The sequence below is a fragment of the Pinus tabuliformis genome, chromosome J, assembly GCF_031772625.1.
Source record: "Pinus tabuliformis cultivar Carrire ecotype Pingquan chromosome J, CPIR1, whole genome shotgun sequence".
NCBI classification, from domain to species: domain Eukaryota; kingdom Viridiplantae; phylum Streptophyta; class Pinopsida; order Pinales; family Pinaceae; genus Pinus; species Pinus tabuliformis.
The window spans coordinates 1525526321-1525547387 of record NC_142295.1 but is presented as its reverse complement, the minus strand read 5'-3'; positions in this window follow the sequence as shown (position 1 = coordinate 1525547387).

The window sequence follows — 21067 nt, the reverse complement described above, 5'->3', positions numbered from 1 at the left end:
CTTGACTTGTTTACAAACAATAAATGTTAATATGCACTTGAATGATGTGTTGATTACGCGTCGATTCACTGAATAAATGTCAAAAAGACTATTTTATAATATCAATAGATATAATTTTATTGATATGTTTACAACCAATAATCATTACACAATGCATCAAAGTAAATGTTATTAAGCACTTGAGCGATGGCCTGATTTCACATTGATTTGTTGAATAGATATTAATAGTACTGCTAAGTATTTATTATTTTTTAATGTTGAATGCAGAGTCATCTACGCTGTAACAACCCCGTTTAAAATTTCTTGTAATAAAAGCTAATAAAGGCAAAATAATACCAAGGTCATGAGACACTTATTCCAAGCTGAATGTTGGGCAAAACATCCTAATGGGTGTTTATTTGGTTTATTATGACTAAGGATAAATTGGCAAAGGCAGTGACAAAGGATTTGGAATGGAAAAAGCCATTAATTGGCATTTTATTTATGAAAACAAAGGAATTTAGGAGAAAAGGAAGGTGAAAGTTCACAAGTTTCACGTGAGCAGGAAAATGAAGAAAAATAATGGAAATTGAAGAAAATAGAGGCCTCTTAACAAAATGGCTTTTGAGGATCAGTTTACAACCTTTTGTTAGTTCAGTTTCAGATCTCTCTCTCTATTTTTTGTACTCTCTCATACTTAGAGCATTCTTGGAGCACTCTAGCATTAGGTAAAAGGAAGGAAAAGGAAGGACAAGGAAGCAAAGGGAAGAAAATATCAAGCAAGGAAGAGTTGGATCAAGTGGCTACAACAGGATTACTTATAGATATCGAGTTGCATGTATGATTTCCTTGCTAGTTTTGGCATGCATGGTACATGCATGTGTGTATTTTGTTCTCTTGTTGTCATTGGCATGGGTTTTGCTAGGTGTGATAGCGGTTTCAGCCCTGCCTTTCCATTTCCATATAAACATGGTGTGATGGGGTTCTTTTACTTGGTTGAGTTGGATTGCCAGATGGTTTCAAAACTAAGTGGGGTGGTCTCAGGAAAATTCCCAAAGGCCTAGGAATCCCTTCACCGGTAATGGAGGGATACACGGTAAATCCTGAGGGTGGAGACAAGAAAATTCCTCACGGTTTAGGTCGAGATATATAGAGGCATCCATGCTTCTTTAGGGCAACGTGATCACTTGACCATTATATGGTGGGTTTGTGGTAAATCTTGTAGTGTATGTTTCTTTCTTTGGGCCTAGGAATCCCTTAACTAGTAATGGCGAGATACACGGTAAATCTTGGTGGTATATATCAAGGATTCGAGCCTAGGAATCCCTTGTCTGGTAATGGAAGGATACATAGTAAAGCCTGAGAATCCTTGGTTGGTTTTGTTGTGATTCCCACATTCATGCTTGGAATATGGCACGCGGATGATTAGTTGAAAGAAATATTTGGTTCAACCCAATGTATGATCGGGTGGTATTTGGAAGTCCCTGACTTGATTGGATTTTACATATGTTAATAATAGCTCTTTTTCCCCTTGTATTTCATGAGTAAATTTACTTTTATTATGTGGCTTTGATGGGTTTTCTATCATTGTTATTATGTTGGTTATATGTTGGTTATCTGCATGGATTTATGACAGACTTTGGTTATGGCTCTCATCATGTTCTGGTTAGTATATGAAATGTTAATGAATATATGACCTAATAGATGATAATTAAGCTATTGTGAGAGGGCATCAGACCTTCTTGACGAATCTCAGATAAGTATGACGCCCTTATGATCAAATGTGTATTTATGACCTGTACATTACATGTTGTTGATGTGTTTGACGAAATTCCTATCATGGCTAGGATGGGTCAAGTTAATTCCTTGTTCAAGTTTTCCATTAGAGTCCTTGTATTCTTGTTATTTATCGTTTTTGAGTGTTTCATGAAATTCTAAGCAAAGGCCTAGGTCCTATCCCTAAAAAGGTGGCTCATATTTCAGGGTTGCTAGCACAGAACTTCCTGAAAAAGAGTGCAGACAGATGTAGGCCTTGTTGTGGGAGTGATTGGAGGGTTTCAGTCACATGGAGGGCTTTTCATGGGAGCGACTGGGGATCTAGTTTAGTTAAAAGGAAAATTAACTTAGGGTTTGGGAGCTTGGAGTGGTTGGTTAGCCCTTGGGGGTCCTCTAGCTCTTGAGGAAGGTCAGTTTGGTTTTTGGTGTGTGGATTCCACTTCCTTAACTGTACATGGAGAGTTGAATCATATCATCGTAAATATTCGTCACATGGTTACCCTTGCTGATGCAGGAGAATCAGAACTGGCCAGCAATGTGGAAAATTGTCCACATGTTGTGGCTTGACAAAGTGAATTTCATTTACTGTTGATTTTAGTATTACTATGAGAGTCGATTTCATAATCAGTTTGTTATTATAATAAGTGAAATCACTCCATTTAGTGATAAGATTTGTTAGGCTTATCAAAATATTTCTGTTAGAATTAATTTATGGAAGATTACCTTATCTATTTGTTAGAGTAATTAGTGGAAAATATATAGAGAAATTGTAACCAGCGAGGGGATTCTGCGTAGAAGAACTGGCCATGGAGCAATAGTTCAGAGAGTGAGAAGTTCGTGTGAGTTTTAATTGGACTGTAAGTAGTAGAAGCTATTTTTATCATGTATGCAATTGGGTCCATAAATCTCGCCTTGGCACCGTGGAATCCACAACAGCATCGAAACAAATCCTTACCACCAGACATATTCGGTAACTATTATAACAGGAGTTAAAGAAGGGGTGATTCTGGTGGCAATTATTTGTAAACTAAAGATCTCTGACAGTTAATACCTTAGAGCGTATCAATGCCAATTCCTCGTGGGTAATCTTGGTTCAGTTCGCATGAAATCTGATAAATTGTTATATATATATGATATATATTTGTTTTGACCACCGATTGTGGAAAATATAGTTGTGTTGGACCAGAGTATCGGTCAATCGATATACACATATATCGAACCTGTATTAATGAGCTGGGGGAAGGCGAATATGGGTGTGAAAAATAAAAATCCAACTGAAATATGGTTGGTATAGGCATTCATTTGAAAATTCTGGTCAAAGGGGAATAGGAAGAGACCGGCAACATTTAAAAAAAAAAATAGTAATCTATGGTCTACATTCTCGATGAAATGTAGAAGGAATTCTACAGATTAAAGGCGCATTTTGTAATTGTGTGTTATAGCCTTGAATTGGCTAGTCGGTCGATAGATAGTGATATTTTTTTTAATGATTACATACTGAAACCTTTATATGCCTGAAGCTGTTTTAAAACAGCGTTTTAAGTTGTTCTTTTATTCAGATAATCATATCTGCGAATAAGGACCTGCGTTTTCAAATACAAAATGGATGGAAATGTTTTTTTGCTTTGTTTAAAACCAGTGGCTGTTATCTGATATATGATATAAAATAAATATATGGCTGCGCCCTATATGAAACAAGAAAGGAATCCAGTTCCTATGTTTGAGTTGAAACAGAATTTCTATTTTGGTATTCAGCATTTTAGAAGTGGATTGGATTGATTTGTATGCTTAAGATACAAAGTGGAGTGCGCTCAGAGTTTCAGGTGCATTATTTTTGGTATCAGAGCCAGTTAAACTGTTGTGAAGTATTGCAGAGAATGCCGCCAAGAAGGGGAATTGGTCGCAGGAGACAAGAACCAAATGCAGTTTTGATAGAAGAAGTGTGGAGATTGCGTGAACGGATGGAGACAATGGAGACAGCCCAAAGAAGAGCGCCTGACGAGGGAGCTGAGAGTTCTTCAGAAGAATCTGATGCAGATGTGGAAGCAGAAGAAGAGAATGACAATGTCAAAATCATCAAGATGCTGGCAAAGGTTGGAAGCAAACCCAAAATGGAGATTCCTATGTATGAAGGGAGTCTGAATGCCGAGGAGCTCATGGATTGGATCAGATCCATAGATCAGTACTTCGATTATGAAGAGGTTGAAGAGAACAAGAAGGTAAAGTTTGCAGTCACTCGACTGAAGGGCCATGCAGCCATCTGGTGGGACGAATTACAGACATCAAGAACGAGAAAGGGGAAATCTAAGATCAAGCAGTGGGATAAAATGGTAAGCAAACTGAAAGCCAAGTTTTTGCCTAAAGACTATCATTTGAATCTCTTTAAGCAGATGCAAAATCTGAAGCAGAAAGGAATGTCTGTTAAGGAGTATACAGAAGAATTTTACAGGTTAAGCATCAGAACAGGGCATGTAGAAGATGATTTGGAGAAAGTAGCCAGATATATTAATGGGCTAAGGTATGAGATCCAAGATGAGATTAGCCTGTTAAGTTTGAAAACTGTTGAGGATGCCTATCAAGCAGCCTTGAAGGCAGAGGAAAAACTGGTACGCAAACAAAACCAGAGGAACAGAGGTAAGAATCTGGCAAAAGAAGGGAGAACATTTGAATCCAAAATTCAACACTCTCAAAATGAGACAGGGAGTGCGAGCAATAGAGCACCACAAAGAGGAGATTCTAGCCGCGGAAGATTCATGCCCAGAGGCAGAGGGCGAGGAAGAGATGTACGATGTTACATATGTGGTGAATGGGGACATATACAATGGGATTGTCCTCATCAGAGATCAGCAAACCAGCGCAATGTGAATGTTGCTGAAGCCAAGGAGGAGATTCGTCAACCTGAAGCTAAAGAGGAACCACCAGAAGACGGAGAATCCCTGTTACTGAAGAGGGTATTACTGGAAGAAGCTAAGGAAGCCAAAGAACCAGTTCAAAGAAGGACTTTATTCAGAACTGTATGCAAGTCCAAGGGTAAGTATTGCAAATTGGTAATTGATAGCGGTAGTACTGACAATCTTGTTTCTACAGAGATGGTGGATAAGTTGAAGTTGGAAAGGACAGTACACCCCACTCCTTATAAAGTATCGTGGCTCCCAAAAGGCCATCAAATGTTTGTAACTGACCAATGTAGAGCTGACTTTCAGATTTGTACTTATCAGGATGTTATTTTATGTGATATAATGCCGATGGATGTATGTCACATATTGCTTGGAAGGCCCTGGCAGTTTGACAGAAATTCCATACATGATGGCAGAAGAAATACTTATACTTTGGAAAAAGATGGGAATAAGCATACACTACTACCGTTGAAAGCTGAAGCTGATAAAGAAGCAGCTGGAAACAGTGTTACATTGATGAATGAGAAGATCCTGTTGCAGGAAGATGAGAAGGGTAAGGAGATGCATCTTGCTAGTGTTGGCAAACCCAAGGTAATTTTAACTTCTACAAATTTAGAAGATTTACCTGAAGAAATTCATAATTTCTTGAATGATTGTACTGATATTGGTGTGGATGAGTTGTTACCCATCAGGAGTATTAGTGAACATAATGATCTAATATCGGGAGTCAGTCTGTCGAATAAAGTAGCCTACAGGGTAATGCAGGAAAATGTCAAAGCTGGAACACAAGTGAAAGAGTTGATGGATAAATGGCTAATCAGTGGAAGCCTTAATCCATGTGTTGTGCCAATAGCACTCAGTCTGAAGAAAGGAGTTGAATGGCGCATGAATCCAAATTCTCGAGCCTTATATAAAATCACCATCAGGGTGAAGAATGAAGATTTGAAGGAATATGCAGTCTCTAAAGAAGAGCTCAAATTGCATCCGAAGAAAATCCAAGTAGATGTGAATTGGCTAACTCCTAGAAGCATATTTGAGGGAGATGTCAAAAGCAGATGGCAGGAATGCAGTAGCAAAGACAAGTAGCGAGCAGATATGAGGAGGCAGAAAAAGGAATTCCAAACAGGTGATTTAGTCATGTATTACAGATTAGTGCTTATACAAAAATCCAAAAGAAGAACCACAAGGAGACGTCATAACAGACGAAAGCCCAAAGCAGGAAAAAGGAAAAAGAAAGAGCCAAAGAAAACCAAGAGTCAGACTCACTATCAGTGTTTGGTCAAGTGGAAAGAGCAACCAATGGAAGATTCCAGTTGGTTGACAGCAGCTGAATTGCAGAAATATGGAGTAAGTCTTAAAAGTTTGAAGGACAAATCTTTTCTTCCCCGGGAGTCTGATGCAGGAGCATCGGAACTGGCCAGCAATGTGGAAAATTGTCCACATGTTGTGGCTTGACAAAGTGAATTTCATTTACTGTTGATTTTAGTATTACTATGAGAGTCGATTTCATAATCAGTTTGTTATTATAATAAGTGAAATCGCTCCATTTAGTGATAAGATTTGTTAGGCGCATCAAAATATTTATGTTAGAATTAATTTATGGAAGATTACCTTATCTATTTGTTAGAGTAATTAGTGGAAAATATATAGAGAAATTGTAACCAGCGAGGGGATTCTGCGTAGAAGAACTGGCCATGGAGCGATAGTTCAGAGAGTGAGAAGTTCGTGTGAGTTTTAATTGGACTGTACGTAGTAGAAGTTATTTTTATCATGTATGCAATTGGGTCCATAAATCTCGCCTTGGCACCGTGGAATCCACAACAGCATCGAAACAAATCCTTACCACCAGACATATTTGGTAACTATTATAACATGAGTTAAAGAAGGGGCGATTCTGGTGGCAATTATTTGTAAACTGAAGATCTCTGACAGTTAATACCTTGGAGCGTATCAACGCCAATTCCTCGTGGGCAATCTTGGTTCAGATCGCATGAAATCTGATAAATTGTTATATATATATATATATATATATATATATATATTTGTTTTGACCACCGATTGTGGCAAATATAGTTGTGTTGGACCGGAATATCGGTCAATCGATATACACATATATCGAACCTGTATTAATGAGCTGCGGGAAGGCGAATATGGGTGTGAAAAATAAAAATCCAACTGAAATATGGTTGGTATAGGCATTCATTTGAAAATTGTGGTCAAAGGGGAATAGGGAGAGACTAGCAACGTTTTTTTTTTAAAACAGTAATCTATGGTCTGCATTCTCGATGAAATGTAGAAGGAATTCTACAGATTAAAGGCGCATTTTGTAATTATGTGTTATAGCCTTGAATTGGCTAGTCGGTCGATAGATAGTGATATTTTTTTTAATGATTACATACTGAAACCTTTATATGCCTGAAGTTGTTTTAAAACAGCGTTTTAAGTTGTTCTTTTATTTAGATAATCATATCTGCGAATAAGGACCTGCATTTTCAAATACAAAATGGACGGAAATGTTTTTTTGCTTTGTTTAAAACCAGTGGCTGTTATCTAATATATGATATAAAATAAATATATGGCTGCGCCCTATATGAAACAAGAAAGGAATCCAGTTCCTATGTTTGAGTTGAAACAGAATTTCTATTTTGGTATTCGGCATTTTAGAAGTGGATTGGATTGATTTGTATGCTTAAGATACAAGTGGAGTGCGCTCAGAGTTTCAGGTGCATTACTTGCAGACTGGTTAGCTTTGGTAAATGTGGGAGGAGGGTGTTACAAAGTGGTATCAGAGCATGTTTCACCCCTGGGACTGGATGGGAGGAATATGGTTGGGATGCATGCATGTAGGTTGTATATGTGATTGATGTGTATGCATGGCGATGGTCATTGTTGCAGTTGTGTTTTCATATAGAAGTTGAAGGTGTTGTTTTTGAGATGTGTTTGTCATGAATGCATGTCATTTGGATATGCATTTGTTGTGTATGTATGTTATCTATGTGGATGTATGAATGCATTTTTATGGTTATAGTTGTCGTGCATTGGGTCATGGTATGCAGTTGGTATGGTCATACATGGTAACTAGATGATGATTGAGGTGATGTTTATTTAGCTAATCTGGTCGATCTTGCATATGAGATATCCTCCCCTGAACTATATTGAGGTATGTTGGTTATGTTTATGTTTTGGTTTAGATGACATAATATAATTACAAGAAGAAGAAAATCAAATATGACTAACAATATGGTAGACTACAGTTCACGATATTCTCCCTACAGATCAAATGAGCAACATGGTGATGAGTACTCCCCTCACATAGTAGACACTTTAAGAAGTTTGAAGTCAGAAATAAGGAGTTGCAAAGTGGATAATGACAGTATAATTCAGTCACAAGAGAGACTTGCTAGCGCATAGGAGAAATAAGAAGAGGTCAATGCAATGATTATTCATTGCTTATCATACTTGCAGAGACAAAGACCGCTTAGGATCAATCATGGATAGGAGGAAAGAATTAATGGAGCCTATGGTAGAAGATCTCATAATGGACACGGGTCAGATAAGGATGTTATTGTCAGGGACGGAAGATTCTTGGATACACCTTATAGGAGAGGTAGTGGACATGGGAACTATTCTAGTTTTGGTTTAGATAGGTACCATGGTTATAATATCTATCATCCTTACAGGAGGAGTGATAGGGGATATTTTTCGGTTGAGTTCAAGAAAGTCAAGCCACCAACATTTGATGGAGAAATGAAGAAGTCACTGAATGAAAAATCTTGGTTGCTTGGGATGAATAAGCTATTCAGATTACATGATTACTCAGAGAACATGAAGTCCAAAATAGCTACATTCAATCCTAAAGTTAAAGCATACATTTGCTGGGAAGATGTGAAGAATGTTAGAGGCATTTAAGAAGAGGAGTTTATTTTGAGGTAGTTTGAAATACTTTTCAAGAACAAGTATCTATCTGAGAGATATTACGATAACAAGGTGAAGGTGTTCTATGAGTTGAAGTGGGATCTATGATCGATGAGGAGTATACAGGCATATTCTTGGAGTTGTTAAGGTATGTGTGTTATCTTAAGGAGGAGAAAGTGAAGATTCATAGATTCATCAGTGGGTTTTCGGTAGTTTTCAAAGACATGATCGAGTTTGATGAGCCTAGATCGTTGGAGGAAGCCATCAAAAATTTGAAACATTATTATGAGCAATCAAAGTGTAAGACAAAGTCTCAACAAGGTTGGAAAGGGAAAGACAAAGCTAAAGGCAAGTGGCCACTGAAGCGAACAAGACCTCAATATGCAAGTAAGATAGAGAATTATGTTCCTTACAAGATGTTTAATGTAGTTGGACAGGGACATGGGTCACAACCTGGGGGGAACAAGATTAAAGGTGATGGTAAGGGATAGTTGCAGTGTTGGATATGTGGCAAGGAACATCTCAAGAAGGATTGTCTATCATATTAGGGTGGTAGGCCTTAGATATACTGTTGTAGCTTTTTTATCTCTTGTCACAAAATTTCTTTCAGAATATATACAAGGCTCCTAGAGACATATGGGTTGATACGAGACCAACACCTAGGACATACAAGAGGAGTGTTTTTGAATATTTTATAAAGGTTTTTTGCTGCACTCAATATGTCACGTAATTCATTCAATATCCCTTCGCCAAGGTAAACTCAAGAAAACACACAGATCAAAATAAACATTGGTAGATAGGGATAATGTCAAAGATAAATGTGTTGGTTCTGGTGGTCGATACACAACAATACAGAGTTGAAAATTATTATTGTTGTATAGATGAATAGGAGGAAGGAAAGGAGGGAAATTTATGTAGAGGGTTGGACATAACACAGAATCCTAAGCAACAATATCGAGCAAAAATATGGAAGAGTGAGGAGGTGAAAAGGCAGAAAATGTGGAGTGCAAATTAAGGTCTCAAGCTCTATGCCTCATAAATACATTTGTCACAAATTAGCATAAGTAGATCTGTGCTTACATACAAGTATTGTAGGCTATCAAATAACACAAGTAAATATGTGATTACACAGGTACTTCAGGCTATCAAATGACACAAGTAAATATGTGTTTATACAAGTACTTCTCACTATTTAGTAGCGTACATACAACCATGAGAGAGTGAAACCGACATCCTCGTAACCCAATTTCAGAAGAGGAAAGACATACACGAAATGATATACAAATGGGAAAACATATTGTGCATTGCTCCGATTGGAATCAACTAAATTTCTTCATTAATCTTTGAAGATGGAGTAAAAATCCACCTGTCCATTACATTTAACAATTGTATATGCCCGAGCACCTTATGAACAAGAAAATTGAACCAAAGTGGAACCACTCTCTTTGCTAAAAGAGCTCAAAACTTGCAAAAGCAAAATTCGGGCCTCTAGATTGCAAGAATTGGGAACCGCGTTTAAGTGTTTCTTCCCTCTATTTAGAAGGAGAGGGGGAGCTTTGAACAACAATTACAAAATATCTCAACCGAGTTCCAGCTATCTCGGTGTGTGAAGGTTCTGATTCCCAAAATGATTACAATAGGATTTAATTATGTTCTTGAAAATACAAAAATTACAGAATAATAGACATAAAGAAAATTATATGATGGTTGAGGAAAATATCTCCCTTCCATTCCTGCAATGGCCTCCAATCAGGCCACGTCTTTGCCATGATTTTCCTCTTTATTTTTTCATCCAGTTCCCCTGTCGCTTTCACCTTGACTGCTTGAATTAACCACTCTCTAGAGCTGGGAGCGGTCAACTGTCGGTTTCTTTCCACAGTGCAGAAACAGAGATTGACCTGGCAGTCTTTCATTGCCTGAATACGTGGAGCTCCATGCTGAGAAATTAATTCTCAGGTGACCTGCACACTGCTTCCTGAGTCCCATACCTCCATTTACTCACTGAAGATGTGCGTCAGAGCACAACGATAGATTGTATCACCTCAAGGCAGACCCAACACTCTTTCCTGTAGATCGTGGTCCTTGCTGCCTTAACCCATCGATATTTGACAGTCACCATTACTCGTAAAACTAACTCCTCTATTCCCAGATTCAATCTTGTATCTGCCAACCCATACACCTTTAACTCTTTGTACCATGCCTATCGTAGAAATTCCATATCGCAATTTCCATAATGGTGTACTATTCTAATCTTCCGATTGTTGGCCTCTGATATGACAAGCTCCTTCCGCTTAATCCTTCCTACATTTCTCACCATAGGACTGAAGGTTGTGACCTGCCACTTAGCCTTGAGTTGCTAGAGAATTTTTGTTCCTACCGGGGAATATTTTTCCTTCATTAAGTGCTCAGCGCCCTTGGTTATCTGGGTCTTTGAGACCATGGTGCTAGCACAATATCGAAGCCCCCGCAAAACACAAAAATTCCCTGCCATTTTTCCTTCCATACCGCCATGTCATACTGATGTCAGATGCCACTATATCTTATTGGGACCAATCATATGCGACCACGTGTACTTCTAGAGGAAAAATAAAAGGGCCCGCCCATCTTTGGTTTTGCGATGAAATCCTTTGTTAATCCTTTGTCGACGTTCCCAGTGGCTTTTAACACTATCGAGACATTATGCATATCGAAAATTTCTAAAGGTTTTCACCTTAAAAATTTCTAATTCTCCGAGTCACCGACCTTCTGATGTGTCGATCCTTTGATATTCAGGACCTTTGATATTCGATGCGTCGATATGCCTGACCTCCTATATGCGATCGTCGATATGCCTGATACTTTGATGTTGTGATTGCAAATATGCCTGATGCTCTGATGTTGTGATCATCGATATGGATGATGCTCTGATGTTGTGATTGTTGATATCACTATACCTCCAATATGTGATCTCTGATATATTGGACCTCCGATATTCCTTCCTAAGGCTTCAATCCTTTAACTTCAACAGACCATATCTTTTGATCGAGGAGTCCATTTTTGGAATTCCACATATCATTGGAAATCTTCTTCATAGCACTTTCCAATGGAGAGGCTCCAATTTAGGCTTTGAGTCCTTCTACTACTTGGAAAATGACTGAAAAATTTTCTTCTCATTTACTCTTTGGATAGTTGGAAACACATTTTGCAATAAGTGACAACATTGACTCTAATTGGGGATAGTTCCTTGCTAGAAAGGTGCTAAGGAATTTCAGACTAGTATCTTTCACCATTGAGCATGGAGTCAAAAATATACCGAACCTATAAAACCATAAAAACTCCATGGAACATTATTTGTTGGGATTTGTTTCCTCATAAAACTGAAACGGAAAACTAGAAGCTCTAAAAACTGGAAATTAAACACTCACATAGTGAGATTATTTATATACAACTCCTGCCTAGGAATACGACTCAATTCACCCAAGTGAGGTCAACCTTCCAATGATACCAGCCGAGCATCTAAGTACTATACATTATGTCATTGTTCTCTTGGAAGTCAACAACTAAAACATGCATGCACCACTGCCCCAAAACTGATATTTGATGCTCAACTCTTTTAATATCCTCCATGAACCTTCTAGTTGGGCTTGGAGTTGATATATATTATTGTAGGCCAAAGAAATATGTTTACAATAAGATTCAAATAATGGAATCGCCAAGGTGAGAGATCTTCAAAACACACTTCCCTTGCTCATGGAATGTAAAAATTGTCGTACCCAGGGAAAATTACTTTGATTCGTTCCCCGACAATGGCACCATAAATATGTTGTAGCTTTTTGTATCTCTTGTCACACAATTTATTTCAGAAGATATAGAAGCCTCTTAGAGACAGCCTATAGGTTGATAGGATACCAGTGCCTAGGGCATCCAAGAGGAGTGCTTTTGAAGATTATCTAAACTCTTTCTGCTACACTCCATATGTCACGTAATTGGTTCAATAGCCCTTCACCAAGGTAAACTCAAGCAAACACATAGATCAAAATTAAAACTATTAGATATGGCTAATCTCAAAGAGAAATGCATTGGTTCTAGTGGCCAGCACACAACAATACAAATTTTAAGATTGTTATTGTAGTATATATGAATAGGAGGAAGGAAAGGAGGGAAATCGATGCAAAGGGTTGGACATAACACAAAATCCTAAGCAACAACCTCCAATAGAAATATGGAAGAGTGAGGAGGTGAAAATGAAAAAACCGTGGAGCATGAATTAAGGTCTCAAGCTCTATGCCTCATGAATACATTTTTCACCAATTAGCCTAAGTAAATATGTGCTTACAGTCAATTACTATAGGTTGTCAAATAACACAAGTACATTCATGATTACATGGGTACTACAGGCTATCAAATAACACAAGTAAATATGTGTTTACACAAGTACTTCTCACTACTTAACAACATACATACAACCATGAGAGAGTGAAACGGACAAATTCATAACAAAATTTCAGAAGAGGAAATACATACATGAAATGGTATACAAAGGGGAAAACATACTGCACATTACTCCGATTGGAATCAACCAAACTGCTTCATTAATCTTTGAAGATGGAGTCTAAATGACCAGTCCATTATATTTAAAAATTCTATATGCTTAGGCACCTTATGTACAAGAAAATTAAACCAAAGTGGAACAACTCTCTCTGCAAACAGATGTCAGAACTCGCAAAAGCAGAATTCAAGCCTCTAGAATGCAAAAATTGGGAACTACGTTTAAATGTTTCTTCCCTCTACTTATAAAACGAGGGGGAGCTTTGAACAACAGTTACAAAATATCTCAGCCGACCTCCAGTTGTCTAATCAACTAGATTTCTCAGCGTGTGAAGGTTCTACTGCCCAAAATGATTACAATCGGATTTGATTATGTTCTTGAAAATCCAAAAATTACTGAATAATAGACATAAAGAAAATTGAATGATGGTTGAGGAAAATATCTCCCTTCCATTCCTATGATGGCCTCGAATCAGGCCATGTATTTTCCATGATGTTCCTCTTTAGTTGTGTGGTTGATTCACCTATCGCTTTCACCTTAGCTGCTTGAATTTCCCACTCTCTGAAGCTGGGAGAGATCAACTATCGGTTGCTTGCCACAGTGCAGAAATAGAGATTGACCTAGTAGTCTTTCATTGCCTAACTAAGTGGAGCTCCATGTTCAGAAATTAATTCTCGGGTGACCTGCACACTGCTTCGTAAGTCCCATACCTCCATTTACTCACTGAAGACTTGCGTTGGAGCACAAAGATGGCCTGTATCACCTCAAGGCAGACCAAACACTCTTTCTTGTCGATGTTAGTCCTTGCTGCCTTGACCCAACAATCTTTGATAGTCACCATTACTCCTGAGACCAACTCCTCTATTCATGCATTCAATCTTGCATCTACCAACCCTTACGCCTTTAACTCTCTGTATCGTGCTTATTGGAGAAATTCCATGTCGTAATTTTCACAGTGGTGCAGTATTCTAATATTCTAATTGTCGACCTCTGATATGACAAGCTCCTACCACTTATTCCTTCCCACATTTCTCACCATAGGACTGGGGGTCGTTACCTTCCATTTAGCCTTGTGTTACTAGAGCAGTTTTGTTCCTATCGAGGGCTATTTTTCCTTCATTAAGTTCTCAATTCCCTTGGTTCTTTGAGTCTTTACGACCATGGTGCTAGCCCAATATTGGAGGCCCCTCAAAACATCAAAATTACCTGCCACATGTCCTTTGGTACTGCCATGTCATACTGACGTCAGATGCCGCTATAGCTTATCGGGACCAATCATATGCCACCACGTGTCCTACTAGAGAGATAGAAAAGGGTATGCCCACCTTTGGTTTTGAGATGAAATCCTTTGTCGACGTTCCCAATAGTTTTTAACATTATCAGCACATTATGCATGTCACAATTTTTTAAACTTTGTCACCTTAAGAAATTTTGATTTGTCAACCTTTTGATGTGTTGATGATTCAATATTCATGACCTCCTATATGCAATGTGCCGATATGCCTGACTTCCAATATGAGATCGTCGATATGCCTGATGATCTTATGGTGCGATCACTAATATACCAGATGCTCTTATGTTGCAAATTGATTTGGATGATTCTTTGATGTTGCGATCTTCGATACCTCTATACCTCTGATATGCGATATTCAATATATCGAACCTTCAGTATTCCTTCCTAGGGATTCAATCCTTGAACTTCAACAGACCATATCTTTTGATTTAGGAGTCCATTTTTGGACTTCCACATATCATTGGAAAGATTGTTCAAAGCACTTTCCAATGGAGAGGGTCTGATTTAGGCTTTGAGTCCTTTTGCTACTTGGAAAATGACTGCAAACATCTCTGCTCATTTACTCTTTGGACAGCTGGAAACACATTCTGCAATAAGTGACAACATATACAATGCACAGGAAGCACAAACAGTTGGGGATGTTCAACGCAGCATTCCTCGAATCTATGCAGCTTTGGATAATAGGTAGGTAGATCACCAGGCATCTATTATGGATATGGACAGTAAGATTTGTGATCAAGTTGTTTCTATTTTGATTGACCCTCGATCTAATTATAGTTATGTTAACCTTGACCTGGTGGGAAAGTATGGTTTGAATAAAGAAGTACATGCAGAGTTTTGGTTAGTTCATTTGGCTATAGGTACTAAGAATAGAGTTCATCATTGGGTAAGATTTTGTACATTTTATTTTAATGGTATGCCTACATCATCACACTTGAATGTGCTTCTGTTGGGATCATACAATATGTTGTTGGGTATGGACTGGTTGTATCTCCACAAGACCAAAGTAGATTGCTATGACTAGGATATTGAGTGCTTGGATGATAGTGGAGAACTGAGGATCTTGTAGGGTAAGAAGAAGGCAACATTAGGTAGAATGGTGATAGTTATGTAAGCAAAGAACAGTCGCAGGAAAGGTTGTGTGTTATTTGTAGTGCATATTTCTAGTGATAAAGATAAGGATTTTGAGGATGTGGAGGTATTGAAGAGGTACTCGATCTTATAGCAGTTCCAGGATGTGTTCCCAATAAAGATTTCAGAGTTTCCACCTCACAGAGAAGTGGAAATTTCTATTGAGTTGGTACCACGGGAAACACCAACATCAAATTCACCATACATGATGAACATACCAGAGTTAGTGGAATTGAAATTGCAGTTGAAATAAATGCTTGAAAAAGGTTACTTTAGGCCAAGTGTATTGTTGTGGGGAGCACTAGTGTTGTTTGTGAAGAGGAAGGATGGTACTCTTAGGTTTTTAATTGATCACAGGCAATTGAACAAGGTAACCATCAAGAATAGGTATCCATTGTCGAGGATTGATGACTTGTTTGACTATTTGAAGAGAGTGGCGGTGTTCTCGAAGATTTATCTGAGATCATGATATCGTCAGGTACACAATAAAGAAGAGGACATCTACAAGACTAGTTTCTGGACCAGGTATGTGCATTACGAGTTTGTTGTAGTTCCTTTTGGTTTGACTAATGCTTTAGCTACATTTATGTGCTTAACTAACAGTGTGTTGCGTCCTTATCTGGACAAGTTTTTTATTGTGTTCATTGATGATATATTGATATATTCTAAGAATGAGGAAGATCATATTGAACAATTAAAAACATTGTTGAGATTTATAAGAGAGCACTAGTTGTATGCCAAACTTAGTAAATGCAATTTCTTTCAGACAAAGGTGCATTACTTGGGACATGTTTCCAAGGAAGGCATAGCAATGGATCCAAAAATGATAAAAGCTCTCATGGAAAGGGAAGCTCCTAGGAATGTGGATGAGGTAAAATCATTTATGGGGTTAGCAGGCTACTTCAAGAGGTTCATCAAGAACTTCTCATGAATTTCCTATCTTATCACATCATTTTAGCAAAAAAGGAAGAAATTTGAATGTACAGAGGAATGTGCAACAATTTTTAAGAAGTTGAAATAGTAGTTGTCAAATGGTCTAGTTCTAAGGATTCCAAATATAGATAAAGAGTTTATGATGTGTACATATGCTTGCAAGAGAGGACTTGATGGATTCTTGATGCAAGAGGGAAAGGTGGTGTGTTATGAATCAAGGAAATTGAGTGAGCACGAGCAAAATTTTGTGATGCATGATCTTGAGTTGGCAACAATCATCCATGCATTGAAGACATGGAGACATTATCTTCTTGGTAGGAGATTTGTACTGATGCGTGATCACAGTGGATTGAGATACTTATTTGACCAACCGAATCTGAATGTCAGGCAAGATAGATGGTTGGTGATGATCAGTGAGTTTGATTTTGAGATCATGTACATTAAGGGAAAGTAGAACAGGGTTGTAGATGCTCTTAATAGGCAGATACAGGTAAATCACATTACACCAATGAGTTCTTATGGGATGGATTTACAGGATCATATCTTACATGCCTGGCAGTAGGATGACATGTATAGAGAGATTAGGAACAAGTTACAACATGGTACAGGTGATCAGGATGTGGACTATCATCTCACAGTGGATGGTTTGGTCAAATTTAGGGACACGATCTATGTGTCGAACAACAGCGAGCTCATGAATCTTATCTTGAGATAATTTCATGCCAAGTCATATTTAGGTCATCTGGGATACTAGAAGACATTGACAATGGTGAAGAAGTTCTACTATTGGCCAAATTTGAAGAAGGAAGTGACAGATTTTTTGGTTAGATGTTTGGATTGTCAATAGGTAAAAGTAGAGTGTAAGCATCTAGGTGGTCTACTAAAGCCAATTCTGATTCCAGAGTGGAAATGGGAGGTCATTTCCATGGATTTTACTACAGTTTTACCAATGACATCTAAAAAACATGATTCTATTATGGTTATGGTTGACAGATTGACAAAGGTGACAGACTTCATTCCGATGAAGTTTGCGTATTCAACTAGCGATGTAGAACGGGTATTCATCAAGGAGATAGTGAGATTGCATGGCATTTTGAAGAAGATTGTGTCAGACAAGGATACTAAGTTCACTTCCAAGTTTTGGAAGGATTTATTTGCAGGAGTTGGCCTTTAGCACAACATATCACCTGCAGACAGATGGGCATATAGAGAGGGTCAATAGGATTTTGGAGGACATGTTGAGAATGTATGATATGCAACAACAACGAAAGTAGGAAGAGTATCTTCCACTGGTCGAGTTTTCTTACAACAATGGGTATTAGGAGTCATCGAGGATAAGTCCGTTTGAGGCACTTTATGGGAAGATTTGTAATACTCCCATCACTTGGAGTGATCTAGTGAATAGGGTGTTGATAGGACCATACATGTTGGAAAAGATGGAACATGAAATGCAGGTTATCAAGAAGAATCTAAAGGTAACACGGGGCAAACATTAAAAATTATGTAGATCCGCACATGGCATTTAAGGAGTTTCAGGTTGGGGAAAATTTGTACTTGTGCATCAATCCCAAGAAGATATCCTTGAGGATAGGGTCATGTCCGAAGCTAACACCTCGGTATTGTGAGCCTTTGAAGATCCTTGAGAGGATTCGACCAATGACCTATAGACTTGCACTACCACTGAAAATGAAAGTCCATGATGTTTTCCATGTTTCATTTCTTAAAAGATATGTAAAATATGTTGATCATGTTATTGATTGGTCTGTATTGAAAGTGGAGCCAGAAGGATAATTCAAACCGAAACCTCAGTGCAGTTTGCAGATAAATATGTTCATGCTCTAGAATCGAGCAATCGAGCAGGTTAAAGTGAAGTGGTAGCTCTTTGGGCCTAATGAAGCTACATGGGAGATGGCTGATTAGATGTAGGCTATGTATCCTTCCTTGTTTATCGGTTGAGGAAAATAATTTTTGGTATATGTATATATGTATTTGGATGTAAATACCACAATGAGCTATGTTCTAAAGCTCCAATAAGAGGTATGAGTATCGTGTTGTTATGTTTGTCATGTTGGTTTTATTTTCAACAAGTTTTTCATTGTAAATACTGCAACGAGCCAAGTTATAAAGCTCCATGGGAAGTATGTTTTCTTTTCAGTGGTCTTTGTAGTTGTAGGTGTCATTAAACATCGAGGATGGTGTTCCCCTATGGGGGACGGGTATGTAACAACCCTGGTTTAAAAATTCGCATAATAAAAGTTAATAAAGGAAAAATAAGACTAAGGTCATGGGACACTTATTCAAAGTTGATTGTTAGGAAAAACATCTTAATGTGTGTTCATTTGGTTTATTATGGCTAAGGGAAAATTGACAAAGGCAATGAAAAAGGCTTTGGAAAGGAAAGAGGTATTAATTGGCATTTTATTTATGAAAATAAAGGAAATTAGGAGAAAATGAAGGTAAAAGGTCACAAGTTTCACGTGAGGAGGAAATTGAAGAGAAATAATGGAAATTGAAGAAAATAGAGACCTTATTAATGAAAAAGTCTTATGAGGATCAATTCACAAACTTCTGTGAGTTCGGTTTTGGAGTGCTCTCTCTATTCTCTCTACTCTCTTACACTTAGAGAATTCTTAGAGCATTTTAGAATTGGAAAAAGGAAGGAAAAGGATGAAAAGGGAAGCAAAGATCAAGCAAGGAAGAGTTGGATCTAGTGGCTATAGTGGGATTACTTGTAGGTATCAAGTTGCATGTATGATTTACTTGCTAGTTTTGGCATGCATGGAACATGCATGTGTGTATTTGGTTCTCTTTCTATCATTGGCATGGGTTCTTCCAGGCGTGACAGTGGTTTCATCCTTTCCTTTCCATTTCCAGATAGCCATGGTGTGATGGGGTTATTTTGCTTAGTTGAGTTGGATTTCTGATGGTTTTGAAACTGAATGAGGTGGTCTCAAGAAAATTCCCAAAGGCCTAGGAATCCCTTTACCAATAATGATCGAATACACGGTAAAGGCTGAGGGTAGAGATGGTAAGATTCCTCACGGTTTAGGTGGAGGGATCCAAAGGCATCCAAGCTTGTTTAGGGCCTAGTGATCCCTTGATTGGTATATGGTGAGATTGTGGTAAAGCCCATAGTGTATGTTTCTTTATTTGGGCCTAGGAATCCCTTGACCGATAATGGCGAGATATAAGGTAAAGCATGATAATCCCTAGCTGGTTTCATTGTGAGTCCCACATTCATGCTTGGAATATGGCACGGGGGTGATTGGCTGAAAGAAATATTTGGTTCAGCCCAATCTATTGTCGAGTGGTATGTGGAAGTCCCTGAATTGGTTGGATTTTGCATATGTTAATAAGAGATATTTTTCATCTTGTATTTCATGAGTAAATTTAATTTCTATTATGTGGCTTTGATGGTTGTTTTATCAATGTTATTCTGTTGGTTATATGTTGGTTATAAGCATGGTTTTATGACAAACTTTGGTTATGGCTCTCATCATGTTTTTGTTAGTGGATGAAATGTTAATGCATGTATAACCTAATATATGATAATGAAGTTATTGTGAGAGGGCATCAAACCTTCTTGATGAATCTCAGATAATTATGAGGCCCTTATGCTCAAATGTGTATTTATGACCTGTACATTACATGTTCTTGATGTGTTTGAGAAAATGCATGTCATTGCTAGGATGGGTCAGGTTAAGTCCTTGTTCAATTTTTGCATTAGAGGCATGCATTCTTGTTATTTATCACTTCTTAGTGTTTCATGAAGTTTTTGGTAGAGGCCTGGGTCCTAGCACTGAAAACGTGGCTCAGATTTCAAGGTCTTTGGCACAAAACTTCCTGAAAAAACTACAATCACATGTACGCCTTGTTGTGGGAGAGACTAGAGGGTTTCAGTCGCATGGAGGGATTGTCATGGGAGCTACTAAGGGTCTAGTTCAGTTAAAAATCAAGGTAACTCAAGGATTGGGCACCTGGAGTGGTTGGTTAGCCCTTCGGAGTTTTGTAGCTCCCAAGGAAGGTTAGTTTGGTTTTTGGTGTGTCAATTTCACTTCCTTAACTGTACATGGAGAGTTGAATCATATCATAGTAACTCTTCGTCACATGTTTACCCCAGTGTACCGGTTAACTTGGGTAAATGTGGGAGGAGCGCATTACATGCACCATAGTTAGTGTCTGTCACTACAAGTTCCCGCATCTTTGCAAACATTTCCGTCTCGACACAGTTTTCCCATATATGGTTTCCCTGCACACCTGTCCTTTCTCGCATGTTCTGGTACTAAGTGCTTTCAACAATTTGCATGTCACATGTTGTCACTACAAATATTTTGTGATATAATGTGTTATAAAAAGTAATGTTACTGATAATACTTGATTCCATCGCTATGGTTTGACGTGTCTAAATGATATGGATAACATGCTTGTTTTGCCCATGTAACAGTGACATGTGTTAATTAGTTAAACATCTACACTAATTCTTCGGTTAATTGAAAGTTCATCATCTTACAAATTATGTTTGGTGTTTCTTTGGGTGATATGTCATTGTGTAGAGTGTGGAAGTGCAAAGGAAGCTTTGACTATGCTTCTTTTGCACTCCGCACAACCTTATTC